This window comes from Myxine glutinosa, chromosome 11, assembly GCF_964187855.1.
Source record: "Myxine glutinosa chromosome 11, kmMyxGlut1.1, whole genome shotgun sequence".
Classification (NCBI taxonomy): domain Eukaryota; kingdom Metazoa; phylum Chordata; class Myxini; order Myxiniformes; family Myxinidae; genus Myxine; species Myxine glutinosa.
In genome coordinates, this window is record NC_136271.1 from 20,578,043 (window position 1) to 20,594,795 (window position 16,753).

General features: G+C 49.1%; 1 long non-coding RNA gene across 1 annotated transcript in view; it reads left to right on the forward strand.

The window, feature by feature from the left end:
• LOC144894242 (uncharacterized) overlaps positions 1–16,753 on the forward strand; it is a 939,403-nt gene that overhangs the window by 650,894 nt on the left and 271,756 nt on the right. The window lies entirely within an intron of this gene.

A 16,753-nucleotide genomic window follows, 5' to 3' on the forward strand; every position in this document is an offset into this window, starting at 1 on the left:
GTGTGGTTCATGGTGACGAGAACCAGTCAATGTGGGGTTCATGGTGATGAGAACCAATCAATGTGGGGTTCATGGTGCTGAGAACCAGTCAATGTGGGGTTCATGGTGACGAGAACCAGTCAATGTGTGGTTCATGGTGATGAGAACCAGTCAATGTGGGGTTCATGGTGACGAGAACCAGTCAATGTGTGATGGTGACGAGAACCAGTCAATGTGTGGTTCATGGTGATGAGAACCAATCAATGTGGGGTTCATGGTGCTGAGAACCAGTCAATGTGGGGTTCATGGTTACGAGAACCAGTCAATGTGTGGTTCATGGTGATGAGAACCAGTCAATGTGGGGTTCATGGTGATGAGAACCAATCAATGTGGGGTTCATGGTGCTGAGAACCAGTCAATGTGGGGTTCATGGTGACGAGAACCAGTCAATGTGGGGTTCATGGTGATGAGAACCAGTCAATGTGTGATGGTGACGAGAACCAGTCAATGTGTGGTTCATGGTGATGAGAACCAGTCAATGTGTGATGGTGACGAGAACCAGTCAATGTGGGGTTCATGGTGCTGAGAACCAGTCAATGTGGGGTTCATGGTGACGAGAACCAGTCAATGTGTGGTTCATGGTGACGAGAACCAGTCAATGTGTGATGGTGACGAGAACCAATCAATGTGGGGTTCATGGTGCTGAGAACCAGTCAATGTGGGGTTCATGGTGACGAGAACCAATCAATGTGGGGTTCATGGTACTGAGAACCAGTCAATGTGGGGTTCATGGTGACGAGAACCAGTCAATGTGTGATGGTGACGAGAACCAGTCAATGTGTGGTTCATGGTGACGAGAACCACGTCAATGTGGGGTTCATGGTGACGAGAACCACGTCAATGTGGGGTTCATGGTGACGAGAACCAGTCAATGTGGGGTTTATGGTGACGAGAACCACGTCAATGTGGGGTTCATGGTGACGAGAACCAGTCAATGTGGGGTTCATGGTGACGAGAACCACGTCAATGTGGGGTTCATGGTGACGAGAACCACGTCAATGTGGGGTTCATGGTGACGAGAACCGGTCAATGTGTGGTTCATGGTGACGAGAACCAGTCAATGTGGGGTTCATGGTGACGAGAACCACATCAATGTGGGGTTCATGGTGACGAGAACCAGTCATTGTGGGGTTCATGGTGACGAGAACCACGTCAATGAGGGGTTCATGGTGACGAGAACCAGTCAATGTGGGGTTCATGGTGTCGGGAACCAGTCAATGTGGGATTCATGGTGACGAGAACCAATCAATGTGGGGTTCATGGTGACGAGAACCAATCAATGTGGGGTTCATGGTGATGAGAACCAGGTCAATGTGGGGTTCATGGTGACGAGAACCACATCAATGTGGGGTTCATGGTCACGAGAACCACGTCAATGTGGGGTTCATGGTGACGAGAACCAGTCAATGTGGGGTTCATGGTGACGGGAACCAGTCAATGTGGGGTTCATGGTGACGGGAACCAGTCAATGTGGGGTTCATGGTGACGGGAACCAGTCAATGTGGGGTTCATGGTGACGAGAACCAGTCAATGTGTGGTTCAGGGTGCCAAGAACCACGTCAATGTGGGGTTCATGGTGACGAGAACCAGTCAATGTGGGGTTCATGGTGACGAGAACCAGTCAATGTGGGGCTCATGGTGACAAGAACCAGTCAATGTGGGGTTCAGGGTGACGAGAACCACGTCAATGTGGGGTTCATGGTGACGAGAACCAGTCAATGTGGGGTTCATGGTGACGAGAACCAGTCAATGTGGGGTTCATGGTGATGAGAACCAGTCAATGTGGGGTTCATGGTGACGAGAACCAGTCAATGTGTGATGGTGACGAGAACCAGTCAATGTGTGGTTCATGGTGACGAGAACCACGTCAATGTGGGGTTCATGGTGACGAGAACCAGTCAATGTGTGGTTCATGGTGACGAGAACCACGTCAATGTGTGGTTCATGGTGACGAGAACCAGTCAATGTGGGGTTCATGGTGACGAGAACCAATCAATGTGGGGTTTATGGTGCCGAGAACCAGTCAATGTGGGGTTTATGGTGCCGAGAACCAGTCAATGTGGGGTTCATGGTGACGAGAACCAGTCAATGTGTGGTTCATGGTGACGAGAACCAGTCAATGTGGGGTTCATGGTGACGAGAACCACGTCAATGTGGGGTTCATGGTGACGAGAACCACGTCAATGTGGGGTTCATGGTGACGAGAACCGGTCAATGTGTGGTTCATGGTGACGAGAACCAGTCAATGTGGGGTTCTTGGTGACGAGAACCACATCAATGTGGGGTTCATGGTGACGAGAACCAGTCATTGTGGGGTTCATGGTGACGAGAACCACGTCAATGTGGGGTTCATGGTGACGAGAACCAGTCAATGTGGGGTTCATGGTGACGGGAACCAGTCAATGTGGGATTCATGGTGACGAGAACCAATCAATGTGGGGTTCATGGTGACGAGAACCAATCAATGTGGGGTTCATGGTGATGAGAACCACGTCAATGTGGGGTTCATGGTGACGAGAACCACATCAATGTGGGGTTCATGGTCACGAGAACCACGTCAATGTGGGGTTCATGGTGACGAGAACCAGTCAATGTGGGGTTCATGGTGACGGGAACCAGTCAATGTGGGGTTCATGGTGACGGGAACCAGTCAATGTGGGGTTCATGGTGACGGGAACCAGTCAATGTGGGGTTCATGGTGACGGGAACCAGTCAATGTGGGGTTCATGGTGACGAGAACCAGTCAATGTGGGGTTCAGGGTGCCAAGAACCACGTCAATGTGGGGTTCATGGTGACGAGAACCAGTCAATGTGGGGTTCATGGTGACGAGAACCAGTCAATGTGGGGCTCATGGTGACGAGAACCAGTCAATGTGGGGTTCAGGGTGACGAGAACCACGTCAATGTGGGGTTCATGGTGACGAGAACCAGTCAATGTGGGGTTCATGGTGACGAGAACCAGTCAATGTGGGGTTCATGGTGATGAGAACCAGTCAATGTGGGGTTCATGGTGACGAGAACCAGTCAATGTGTGATGGTGACGAGAACCAGTCAATGTGTGATGGTGACGAGAACCAGTCAATGTGTGGTTCATGGTGACGAGAACCACGTCAATGTGGGGTTCATGGTGACGAGAACCAGTCAATGTGTGGTTCATGGTGACGAGAACCACGTCAATGTGTGGTTCATGGTGACGAGAACCAGTCAATGTGGGGTTCATGGTGACGAGAACCAATCAATGTGGGGTTTATGGTGCCGAGAACCAGTCAATGTGGGGTTTATGGTGCCGAGAACCAGTCAATGTGGGGTTCATGGTGACGAGAACCAGTCAATGTGTGGTTCATGGTGACGAGAACCAGTCAATGTGGGGTTCATGGTGACGAGAACCAGTCAATGTGTGGTTCATGGTGACGAGAACCAGTCAATGTGTGGTTCATGGTGCCGAGAACCAGTCAATGTGGGGTTTATGGTGCCGAGAACCAGTCAATGTGTGGTTCATGGTGACGAGAACCAGTCAATGTGGGGTTCATGGTGACGAGAACCAGTCAATGTGGGGTTTATGGTGCCGAGAACCAGTCAATGTGGGGTTCATGGTACCCAGAACCAGTCAATGTGGGGTTCATGGTGCTGAGAACCACGTCAATGTGGGGTTCATGGTGATGAGAACCACGTCAATGTGTGGTTCATGGTGCTGAGAACCACGTCAATTGGGGTTCATGGTGACGAGAACCACGTCAATGTGGGGTTCATGGTGCCGAGAACCAGTCAATGTGGGGTTCATGGTGATGAGAACCAGTCAATGTGGGGTTCATGGTGATGAGAACCAATCAATGTGGGGTTCATGGTGCTGAGAACCAGTCAATGTGGGGTTCATGGTGACGAGAAACAATCGATGTGGGGTTCATGGTGACGAGAACCATGTCAATGTGGGGTTCATGGTGACGAGAACCAGTCAATGTGTGATGGTGACAAGAACCAGTCAATGTGTGGTTCATGGTGACGAGAACCACGTCAATGTGGGGTTCATGGTGATGAGAACCACGTCAATGTGGGGTTCATGGTGACGAGAACCAGTCAATGTGGGGTTCATGGTGACGAGAACCAGTCAATGTGGGGTTCATGGTGACGAGAACCAGTCAATGTGGGGTTCATGGTGACGAGAACCACGTCAATGTGGGGTTCATGGTGACGAGAACCAGTCAATGTGGGGTTCATGGTGACGAGAACCACGTCAATGTGGGGTTCATGGTGACGAGAACCACGTCAATGTGGGGTTCATGGTGACGAGAACCAGTCAATGTGGGGTTCATGGTGACGAGAACCAGTCAATGTGGGGTTCATGGTGACGAGAACCACGTCAATGTGGGGTTCATGGTGACGAGAACCAGTCAATGTGGGGTTCATGGTGACGAGAACCACGTCAATGTGGGGTTCATGGTGACGAGAACCACGTCAATGTGGGGTTCATGGTGACGAGAACCAGTCAATGTGGGGTTCATGGTGACGAGAACCACGTCAATGTGGGGTTCATGGTGACGAGAACCACGTCAATGTGGGGTTCATGGTGACGAGAACCAGTCAATGTGGGGTTCATGGTGACGAGAACCAGTCAATGTGGGGTTCATGGTGACGAGAACCACGTCAATGTGGGGTTCATGGTGACGAGAACCAGTCAATGTGGGGTTAATGGTGACGAGAACCACGTCAATGTGGGGTTCATGGTGACGAGAACCACGTCAATGTGGGGTTCATGGTGACGAGAACCGGTCAATGTGTGGTTCATGGTGACGAGAACCAGTCAATGTGGGGTTCATGGTGACGAGAACCACATCAATGTGGGGTTCATGGTGACGAGAACCGGTCAATGTGTGGTTCATGGTGACGAGAACCAGTCAATGTGGGGTTCATGGTGACAAGAACCACATCAATGTGGGTTCATGGTGACGAGAACCAGTCATTGTGGGGTTCATGGTGACGAGAACTACGTCAATGTGGGGTTCATGGTGACGAGAACCAGTCAATGTGGGGTTCATGGTGACGAGAACCAGTCAATGTGGGGTTCATGGTGACGAGAACCACGTCAATGTGGGATTCATGGTGACGAGAACCAGTCAATGTGGGGTTCATGGTGACGAGAACCACGTCAATGTGGGATTCATGGTGACGAGAACCAGTCAATGTGGGGTTCATGGTCACGAGAACCACGTCAATGTGGGGTTCATGGTGACGAGAACCAGTCAATGTGGGGTTCATGGTGACGAGAACCACGTCAATGTGGGGTTCATGGTGACGAGAACCACGTCAATGTGGGGTTCATGGTGACGAGAACCAGTCAATGTGGGGTTCATGGTGACGAGAACCAGTCAATGTGGGGTTCATGGTGACGAGAACCACGTCAATGTGGGGTTCATGGTGACGAGAACCAGTCAATGTGGGGTTCATGGTGACGAGAACCACGTCAATGTGGGGTTCATGGTGACGAGAACCACGTCAATGTGGGGTTCATGGTGACGAGAACCAGTCAATGTGGGGTTCATGGTGACGAGAACCACGTCAATGTGGGGTTCATGGTGACGAGAACCACGTCAATGTGGGGTTCATGGTGACGAGAACCAGTCAATGTGGGGTTCATGGTGACGAGAACCAGTCAATGTGGGGTTCATGGTGACGAGAACCACGTCAATGTGGGGTTCATGGTGACGAGAACCAGTCAATGTGGGGTTCATGGTCACGAGATTCTGAGCACCTCCATGAGATTTCATTTTTCTGTTTTTATTTTCATGAATGTTTGGGGGTGTGGGGCAAGAGGAGGGGAGGGGGGGGGGAGAGGTAATGCCCATGGGAAGGAGTTGGTGCATGATGTCCCGGCTGTTGGTGCATGATGTCCCGGCTGTTGGTGAATGATGTCGCTATTTTTGGTGTGTGATGTCACTATTGTTGGTGCATGATGTTTCTATTGTTGGTGCATGATGTCACTATTGTTGGTGCATGATGTCACTATTGTTGGTGCATGATGTCACTATTGTTGGTGCATGATGTCACTATTGTTGGTGCATGATGTCACTATTGTTGGTGCATGATGTCACTATTGTTGGTGCATGACGTCACTATTGTTGGTGCATGATGTCACTATTGTTGGTGCATGATGTCACTATTGTTGAAGCATGATGCCACTATTGTTGGTGCATGATGTCGCTATTGTTGGTGCATGATGTCGCTATTGTTGGTGCATGATGTCATTATTGTTGGTGCATGATGTCACGGCTGTTGGTGCATGATGCCATGGCTGTTGGTGCATGATGTCACAGCTGTTGGTGCATGATGTCACTATTGTTGGTGCATGATGTCATGGCTGTTAGTGCATGATGTCACTATTGTTGGTGCATGATGTCACTATTGTTGGTGGATGATGTCACTATTGTTGGTGCATGATGGCACTATTGTTGGTGCATGATGTCGCTATTGTTGGTGCATGATGTCACCAACTGTTGGTGTGTGATGTCACGGTTGTTGGTGTGTGATGTCACGGTTGTTGGTGTGTGATGTCACGGCTGTTGGTGTGTCATGTCACGGCTGTTGATGCATAATATCACCGACTGTTGATGTGTAACGTCAAATAGTTTTCTGGCTCAGCTCAAGATTACATTCATTAGGATTATTCAGGGTTGTGTGGATGGGCATTTGGACACATGGGGGTGTTGGGGAGCAGAGTGTATTCATGGTGCAGCTCACCGTGGTGTATCTTTGTTGTGAAAAGACAATTCTATAACACACCTCAGTTTTACCACGGGCACTACAGCATGATAATGGATCATCAGAACATACTGTTCCATGGAAATACTATATGACAAGATCATTGGTGTTTCAACTCGAATACTAAAAGAGTTACTTTCATCTGGGTGTGTACTGGACATGAAAACTACATTTTCATATCTTTATTTGTACTTTCTACTTATTCTCTTTACAAATGTTCTTTTGTACAAGCCATGTATTCATAAAATGGCATTTAATTACACGTTATTTTCATATTTTTTGGATATAAAACAGAACGTGACAGATATAATCACGACAGTTGTGTCTCATTATCAGCTCTTAGATGAGGCTTTAAACCTGGAGACCAAATCTGTTGTCCTTCCACCAGTGGACATGCAGTCGCTTTTAGATTTGTTCGTTCTGTCCGACTAACATTGCCTGAAGTCAGAAGCAAGAAGATGAAATAAGTGAACACACTTGCAAGCAAATACAGAATGTAATCATGTTTGTGCACCATTGGTACCTATAAAGCAATGATGCCATATTCACCTGCCCAATTGCCTGGCGATAATACAAAAGACTTTTTGGTGATAATATGAAACACTTTTTAGCTTATGAAGGGAACAGAGTCTGAGCTTTCATTTCACTGGTGCAATTCAATGTCTTTTTGTACCCTCAGGGAATATAGATACAGGAATATAGATACAGAATTTTGATATAGACCAGTCGGTCTTTTCGGAGAGGCATCGTAAGAGAGTGAGATTTGTCAGGATTGAAAGACATGTTCCACTTGTTTGCCCAGTCAGTGATTTTGTAAGATTTTGTAAAAATTTAATTGTATCATACAGTATGTCTATATATATATATATATATATATATATATATATATATATATATATATATATAATAGGCCTTCTTCTCAGTCTTCCTCAAGTTCAATGAATATTATAGTCATTATATATTCAATATTATAGGAATTATGTATCGTCGTAATTATAGTTATAATATTATAATTATTATTATTATTGTAGCCCCTATTAATAAATATACATATTTAATAGTATCATACAGTATATATATATACACACACAGGATCCTCACAGGATCCGTAATCACAGGATTGTTGTGTTTTTTTTGTATTGTTGTAAGTGTAATGAATTGTTGTAAATATCACCCTCCGTGTGTAAAGGTCAAAGGTCATCCTCCTAGTTACTCCATATACATACACGTAGCCAATCATATACCCTCTTAAATAGTTGTCTCCTTATTCTATGTAGTTGAGGCTCTGTTCCCAGTAGTTGACACTGCATTGCATCAAATGGAAATAAGGTAGAATCCCCTTTCAATTGCCCCAGAACCTCCATTGCCAACCGCATTGCCAACCGCATTACCAACTACATTTGACTCCATTACGCACGTGGTCAGCCCGGCGAAGAAGGGGCGTTGCCCGCCCATCGTCATCCGAAGGTGGAGCCAGGAAAGCCCTTACCGACCAACCAAGGATGAGTGGGTATGGCTCAAGAGGGTGGGGTTATAAAACCTATTGCATCAGCCCCCACCGAGAGAGATGCGTAAGGGGCCAGACGAGAGAGAGAGTTCTGAGGGAGGTGCACTGGGCCAGAGGCAGATTCTGTGGAGTGTAAAGAGAACTTCGGAGACGCAGGAGGCGGAGGACGAATAAAGCAAGCTGCCGGCGTGAAGCCGAATACATGGAGCTGCCGGCTCCTCGTTGCCAGTCCGGAGCAGAGCTGTTTCCCAGGATTTTCGCCTCGACCCAAAAAGCGTGGACCGGAGCGCGCGTTTGGAGCCGGACCTCGACGCCTACCATCTGCCTGGCCCTTTCTCTGCCTTCCCAACCATCGATCCCTGACATCCATCTACCCCTATTCGTGTGAGTGAGTTCGTTCTGTCTGTCTTGTCCCTGGGTATAAGTTAAGCCTGTTTAGATAAGCTAGTGTTGCACTGTGTCTTCTGGTTCTTCCTCCTTCTGTCAATTATTTTATTATCCTTCCTTCTCCTTGGTTTCTTTAATTGTGTAAATAGTTAGTAAATAAATCATATTTGTATTTCCTACCTTTGTTCTTCTTCTTCATGCTCGTCCGGTTGCTTTAGTGATTTCCCTCATTGAATACCTGTGGCACGATTTGGCCAGCGTTAAGGATCGGGTCAGTCCTTGTTAATAGTTCGTGCCACGGTTGCTAAACCGCTCGGCAATTAACATCTTTCCGCGGTCGCGAACGGGGTTGCGCTCCTCCCTCTCCGGAGGGAGCGGTGCAGCGTCAGGACTCACGTCGGTCAGTCACGAACAAGGGGACTAATCCCCCCTTCTTAAGGGGAAGAAGGCCGACGTAGAGATCCATAACAATATATATATATAATAGGCCTTCTTCTCAGTCTTCCTCAAGTTCAATGAATATTATAGTCATTATATATTCAATATTATAGGAATTATGTATCGTAATTATAGTTATAATATTATAATTATTATTATTATTATAGCCCCGATTAATAAATATACATATTTAATAGTATCATACAGTATATATATATACGTATACTGTAGCCACTCAACTCAAACATCACCTCTCTGCCAATAACCTGTATGAAACATTCCAATCCGGATTCCGCTCCAACCACAGTACTGAAACTGCTCTCCTCAAAATCACCAACGACCTTCTCCTCTCCTCTGACGCTGGCAACCTCAACATTCTCGTCCTCCTCGACCTCAGCGCCGCCTTTGACACCATCGATCACACCATCCTCCTCACCCGACTTGAAACCACCTTTAACGTTACTGGCACTGCCCTCTCTTGGATTAAATCATACCTCTCTGACAGACGCCAGTTCATCTCCATCAATAACTGCAAATCCCCCACTGCTCCCCTCCCCCAAGGTGTCCCCCAAGGTTTAGTTCTTGGCCCCCTCCTCTTCATCCTTCACCTGTCCCCCCTCGGTCACTTAATCCGCCGTCATGGTCTCCAATTCCACTGCTTCGCCGATGACATCCAGCTTTTCATCTCCACCAAGTCCTTCTCCACCGCCACCCACTCTATCCTGACAAACTGCATCACTGAAATAAAATCCTGGCTTCAAATTAACTTCCTCAAACTTAACTATGATAAATCTGAAATAATCATCATTGGCCCAAAAACGCTCATAAAATCCACCAATAACTTTGCCCTCAACATCGACGGTATCCCAGTATCCATCTCCCCTCACATCCGGAATCTTGGCATCATCTTTGACCAAACCCTCTCCTTCGACAAATACACTAAACAGATCACAAAGACAGCCTTCTTTCACCTGAAAAACATCGCCCGTCTCCGTCCATCCCTCTCCTCCATGGCTGCAGAAACCCTCATCCACGCCTTCATCACCTCCTGTCTGGACTACTGCAATAGCCTCCTCTATGGTTCACCCTCAACAATCACCAATAAACTCCAATACATTCAGAACTCCGCTGCCCGTCTACTCACCCATTCCCAGACCCGTGACCACATCACCCCCGTCCTTTACAAGCTTCACTGGCTCCCCATCTCCCAGAGAATCCAGTACAAAATCCTCCTCTTGACCTACAAAGCCCCCCATAACCTGGCCCCATCCTACCTGGCTGACCTCCTCTCCAGACACACTCCCAACCGCAACCTCCGCTCTGCTGGTACCAACCTCCTGACCCCCCCCCCCCATCCGGACCAAATTCAGATCCTGGGGGGACAGGGCCTTCTCCATCGCTGCTCCCACCCTCTGGAACTCACTACCTCACACCATCAGAGACTCCTCCTCACTCACCACATTCAAAACATCACTCAAGACCCACCTGTTCAACACTGCATTCAACATTTAACCCACCGCATTTAACCCCTGACTATCTCTTCTCCTTCTCCCTCCTTTTTGCTTTGAATATTTCCCTATTGATTCTTGTTTTTTGCAATTGTTTTTATGTTTTGCTATGCATTATGTTTTGCACTCTGTCAAAGCGTCTTTGGGCTCCCTGAAAAGCGCTATATAAAATAAATGCATTATTATTATTATTATTATATCATTATTCTGTGTTCCAGGTAAGGCTGTGTTTCCAATAGTTGACTCTCCGTTGCATCAAATCAAATAAGATAGGATCCCTTGCAATATCCCCATGGCCTCCCACCTCGTCATCAAAGGTGGAGCCAGGGAGCCCCCTAACGACCAACCAGGAATCGGTGGGCATGGCTTGAGAGGGCGTGGACAGAAAGATCTAGCAGGTTCGTGAAGGTTCCACGGGGGTGGATATAAAACCCTGGGTGCAAGGCCCCCACCAGACGACGCATGAGGCAGAGACGCGCAGACGAGCAAGGAGAAGGTACGAGCGGATGAGCTTCAGAGGCACACGAAAAAGGAGCACTGGAGAGATGCATAAGGAGGCTGACGACCGGGGTTTTCGCGACTGAACCAATAACAAGTGCGTGCCCGCGGGACACCAACGGCGTGCCGCGATTCCCGGACCTCCCTGCCGCTCGTTCTGTGGACCGTCTGCCTTCTCATCCCTCCAGCCATTCCTGCCTGAGCACCCCCATTAGTGTACGTGAGTTTGTCCTGTTTGTCTTGTCCCTGGGAATAAGTTAAGCCTGTTTAAGAATTGCGCTGTGTCTTCTGTGAATTACTTTCGTTTCTTCCCTTCTCCTTTGATTTCTTTGGTTGTGTAAATAGTTAATAATAAATACCTGTTCCTCCTTACTTTGGTTTCTTTCTCATCCGATCGCTTTAGTGATTTCCCGATTGAGTACCTGTGGCACGATTTTGGCCGAACCGCTTCGCAATCGGGTTTAGTCATTGTTAACGGCCCGCACCGCAGTACGCTTCACTCGGCGCAATCCATCAATTACGCTGCGGCACGGGCGGGAGTATTTCCTCGCTGACGGCCGGTGGTAATACTTAGGTATTAAGACTAATTGGGCTTACGACCCTACGTACAATTGGCCGGAAGTGACGTCATACTTCCAGGACCGGTGGAGACGGCCAGCTTAACAGGACAAGGGGATTAACCCCCCCTTGCTAACGGGAGTGCCGTCCCCCGGATCCATAACAATTGGTGTCAGGAGTGGGATTTGGACCCGAACCAAATTTTTAAGAACATCGAAAAATTTGGTCAAAATTTGGAGCGGCCGAAATTTTGTTTAACATCCAAATTAAATCGTGCCATGGATGATCAAGGCGGTCGGATGCCGGTGGGGGTAGAAGAGGAGGGTTTAGAGGCAGCCCAGGACCGCAGGGAGGAATTGGAGGAGGAACGCGATGAGGATGTGGTAGAGGAGGCGGCAGGCGCACAAGATGGCGGCGTCACGCATGAGGTTAGAGGCGCACAAAATGGCGCCTCGCACGTGGTTGCGGCAGCCACGCCCACAGCACCGGTGGATTTGAACCTTTTCATGGTGCAAATGGAGGCCCTTATGGTCAAGATGGGTGAGCGATTAGAAAGTAAAATAGACACCCAAAAGGAAGAGACGAGGGCTCAGGGTGAACAGTTGGGTAACCAAATTGGGAAGTTAGACAGCAAATTGGGGCAGTTAGACAATAAATTTGAGCAGTTAGACAATAAATTTGAGCAGTTAGACTATAAATTTGAGCAGTTAGGCAATAAATTTGAGGGGTTAGACAACAGCTTGGAAGGGCTGGAAGGTAAATTGGGGGGCCAACTGGAGGACGTGGGTAACCAAATCGGGGAAATGAAGGATGGGTTAACGGGATTGGAAAATAGGATGGCCATCCAGGAGAACCAAATGGAAGGGGTGAAGAATGGGTTAACGGGACGAGAAGACAAGATGGGAGGCAAATTGAGGGAGATGGGGGAGCAATCCGCCCGGGAAATTAAACAGATGGGAGATCAGACAGAGGAGGTAAAAATCGGGTTAGAAACCAAATTGGACACCCACAAGGGGGATTTCGAGCAGATGAGGGCGGCATCTGCCAAAGAGATGGGAGAGATGGGGGAGGATATAAGGCGAGGTGTGAGCGAAGAGGTCGCGGGGGTACGCGAGGAGGTAAAGCGGGGTGAGGAGCGCATGGAGAAAGAGGTGAGGAACAGTACGGCTAGGTTACAGGGGGGCATAGAAGACCTGACGCGGGGAGTAGAGCAGCTGACAGTGGGACAAAAGGAGTTAGGGGAGCAGGTGGAAAAGAACACGGCGGTGATAGGAGGGTTGAAAGCGACACAAAAAGAGATTAAAAAAAGAACTGATAGCGACAAACAAGGAATGTCAGATGGTACACGAGGGGTTGACGAAGAGGTTGGACGAGGTGACAGAGACAATGGAGACGAAGGAACGGGAAGTCAGAACGCACATAGAAACGACCAAGGTGGCCTTAGAGGGAGAAATTGAAGGGGCGCACCGGGAAATAAAAGAGGTGAGACAAAAATTAGAGGAAGTGGAAGAGGGGGTAAGTGAAATTAAGAAGAGATGGAGGGAGACTAAAAAGGAGATAAAGGAGGAGGTGATGGAATTGGTGCAAGGTTTGTGCTCACAGCGTGATGATGTGCTTACTGACCAAATAAAGAGTTTGCAGGTGGCGGAAGAGGAGCGAAAGCGAAGAGGTGCCGAGGTGAGTGGCGATATGCTCGGGAATGTATATGGTGCGAGGGGAGATTCAGTGAGCTTGGGTGTTGGGCTAGACCCGGGCGTTCGTGGAAGGCCGTTGGTGAGGTGTGCGACTTGTGCAGAGTGTGTGGAAAGAGGATGTGTGCGAGGATGTCCGACTATGGGGTGTGTGAGGAAAAGTGTGCGCCGAGGAGTGAGTGTGCTGTCGAGAGTGAGGGTAAATGCACGACAGAGTGTGGTGGTGAGAGTGACACAGAGTACGAGTTGGTTGTGGCAGGTGAGAAGGAATGCACACCTGGAATGGAAGAATGCACACTTGGAATGGTTGAGCGCGTGTGGGAATGCACACCTGAGTTGGTGGTGAAGCACGTGATTGGGTGTGCAAAAGAGTGCACACCCATGGTTGTCACAGAGGATGTGACCGAGGAGTGGGCGCGAGGAGGTGTGTTGATGACATGTGCGAACGGCGAGTGTGCCAAGGTGTGCAGTGGTCAGGTGTGTAACGAAGTCTGTGAGCGGAATGAGTGTACCTGAGTGGTGTGTAAGAGAAAGTACAATAACGAAGTGTATGGAGACACCTGGATGTGTGAGGAGGAAAAGGAACGAGTGGTGTGAGCATGTTCAGGGAGCATCGACGCTAAACGGAGCAGCGGTTAGACCGACGTTTAGCCGACGCGAGCCTTCGGTCCGTGCCGGGATTTGGGTACTGCGGGGACCGGCGGGGGTCGTAATCACGGCGGTTTCAAAAGAACCGCCGTGCGCGATCCGCGCCGGGCCTCGCCCTGCACGGTCGTGTCTGCGCTCTCCTAAGCGGAGCGGGCGGCCCGGTGCGAGGGAAGGTAGGAAGGGTCGGGACGGCGACCCCTTGTGGTTGCGGTGTCCCGGCCGGGCGAGATTGGGCCATCCGGCAGGAGACCGAAAGGCTCCGTGCCGAGGCGGACCTTGGAATATCGGGCCGGGTAAACCTCCTCCCCTGAACCGAATGCCGGACGGACACAACCGCAGTAGACAGACCACCCGCATTCATTGCTCGGCTTGGCGAAGCCGAGCTTTGAGCATGTAATGACGCACCGAGGCTCAGAATAATGGACGATGGTAGGGGTAGTGAAATTTGATTGGCAAATTTGATGGGCAAAAAATGATTGGCAGTACTGATTGGAAAATTTGATTGGCAGAGAATTGGATGGTCGAAATTGATAATGGGAGACGCCCGATGTAGAGGGATGGTCAATCCACCATCCCTCACATCCTCCGGGCACATGAGCTATAGATTATGGGGTTTGGCAGTGTAAGCTCGCCGAGGGAGGGTTTGGAAAATGGATTTGGGATCTAGAGAATTGACCATAGGTGACATAAGAATTAAGTAGCGACATGCACCTGTAGAGGGGACGTAGAATAGATTAGGTGGATTATAACGACGAGGGAGCGCAATAGTATAAGGGGCGACGGGGAAGCGCGAGTTTTAGAAGGGCACCAGGTAGATCAGATGCTGCCGTGTGTGTGAGAATCTTTGTGTTGAGCAAATGAGGCAATGCTCGTGAGAGATGTGTGTGTGTGTGAAGGAGGCAACTCATTTTGCAACTCATTTTTCTTGCAACTCATTTTGCAAGAAATGTTCGTTTCCCATTAATCGTACATTTTTCAAAATCCAATCTCACCCCTCCCCTCCAAATCTTCCCCATCACCCCTTCCCTCCAAAACTTCCCCATCACCCCTTCCCTCAAAAACTTCCCCATCACCCCTCCCCTTCAAAACTTGCCCATCACTCCTCCCCTCCAAATCCACCCCCTTGCCCCTCCCCTCCAAATCTTCCCCATCACCCATCTCTTTCAAATATTCCCCCTTGCCCCTCCCCTCCAAATCTTCCCCATCACCCATCCCTTTCAAATCTTCCCCCTTGCCCCTCCCCTCCAAATCTTCCCCATCACCCATCCCTTTCAGATCTCCCCCCTTGCCCCTTCCTTCCTAAACTCCCCCCACATCCCTCCCCTCCGAGACTCTCCCTCACTCCTCTCCTCCAAGACTCCCCTCTCACCCCTCCTCCTCAAAGCGTCCTCCCCGCTTCTTCCCCCTTCCAACTTTCACCTTCATCTCCCTCAACCTTCTGCCTCACTCTTCCCCCTCCTCAAATAACACCTCACTGTGCCTCACCCAATCACCATCAAACCTTTTGTCCGCCCCATTCTTCCCTTTCTCCAAGCTATTCTGAAATCTCTGACACACCTTCAACAGCTCTCCTTACCTCTTCCTCCTCTTCCACATCTTACCCTACCGCTCCCCCCCCCCCCCTGTTCTGTATCCGATGCTCCCCCTTCCTCTTCTTTAACAGTATGGACCTCAAACATCTGGGGCCTTCGCTCAAACTTGACTGATCTCTCCATACAGGTTGCTTCTGACAAACCAGACGTGATCTGCTTAACAGAAACTTTCCTCCTTCATGATGTCTCTGATTCCTTGGTATCTCTCCGAGGTTACTCCCTCCTCCGGTATGATAGACCTGAGCGTCGTCCTGGAGGGGGGGTTGCTATCTTTATAAAAAAACTCTCTTCCTCACTCGCCCTGCACTGCCCTCTCTCCACCTCACCCCCAGGAATACCTTTGGCTACGGCTTCCCCATCGCTCCCACCTTTTGTTCATATGTGTGTTGTACCGTCCACCAAACAGTGATGACTCCATCTACATCTCGCTGTCTGATAATATGGACCAACTTCTATCGACCCATCCCAACTCTCTCTTCCTCATATGTGGTGATTTCAATTGTCACCATGCCAGTTGGCTGGGTGTGGGTACCTCTCTCACCAGCCATGGCTCTTCAGCAAAGGACTTCTGTGACTCACTGGGACTGACACAATCTGTCAATTTCCCGAACCGGATCTCAGTCAACGGAGCATCTTCTCTTCTGGACTTGGTTATGACTAACTTCCCTGAAAATGTCTGCTGCTCTTCTTCTGCTCCAATCGGCTCATCTGATCATGTGCTTGTTAAAGTGGACATCTCTCTGACCATTCTCAGAGAGCCTCCTCAGCGTCGACGAGTCTGGCATTTCACTCAGGCCAACTGGCACGGTCTTCAAGCAGCCATCAATCATCTGGACTGGTCTCCAATCTCTACCGCCTCTGACATCAACTCATCCTGGGAATTCTTCCAAAGTAAATTGCTCTCTCTCATGCACAGATTTATCCCATCTCGTCTTCAGTTGTCATACCCTTCCTCCCGTCCATGGTACACGGAATCTTGTGGTGAGGCTATTGCCCAGAAACAACTTGCTTTTGTCTCCTGCAAAGCAAATCCAATGGAAGGAAATCTCATTTCCTTTCACAAAGCCTGAAACAAGTGTGTGTCCACCCTCGGGAGAGCCAGGAAACAATATCTCTCTGTTCTCAGGACAGAAC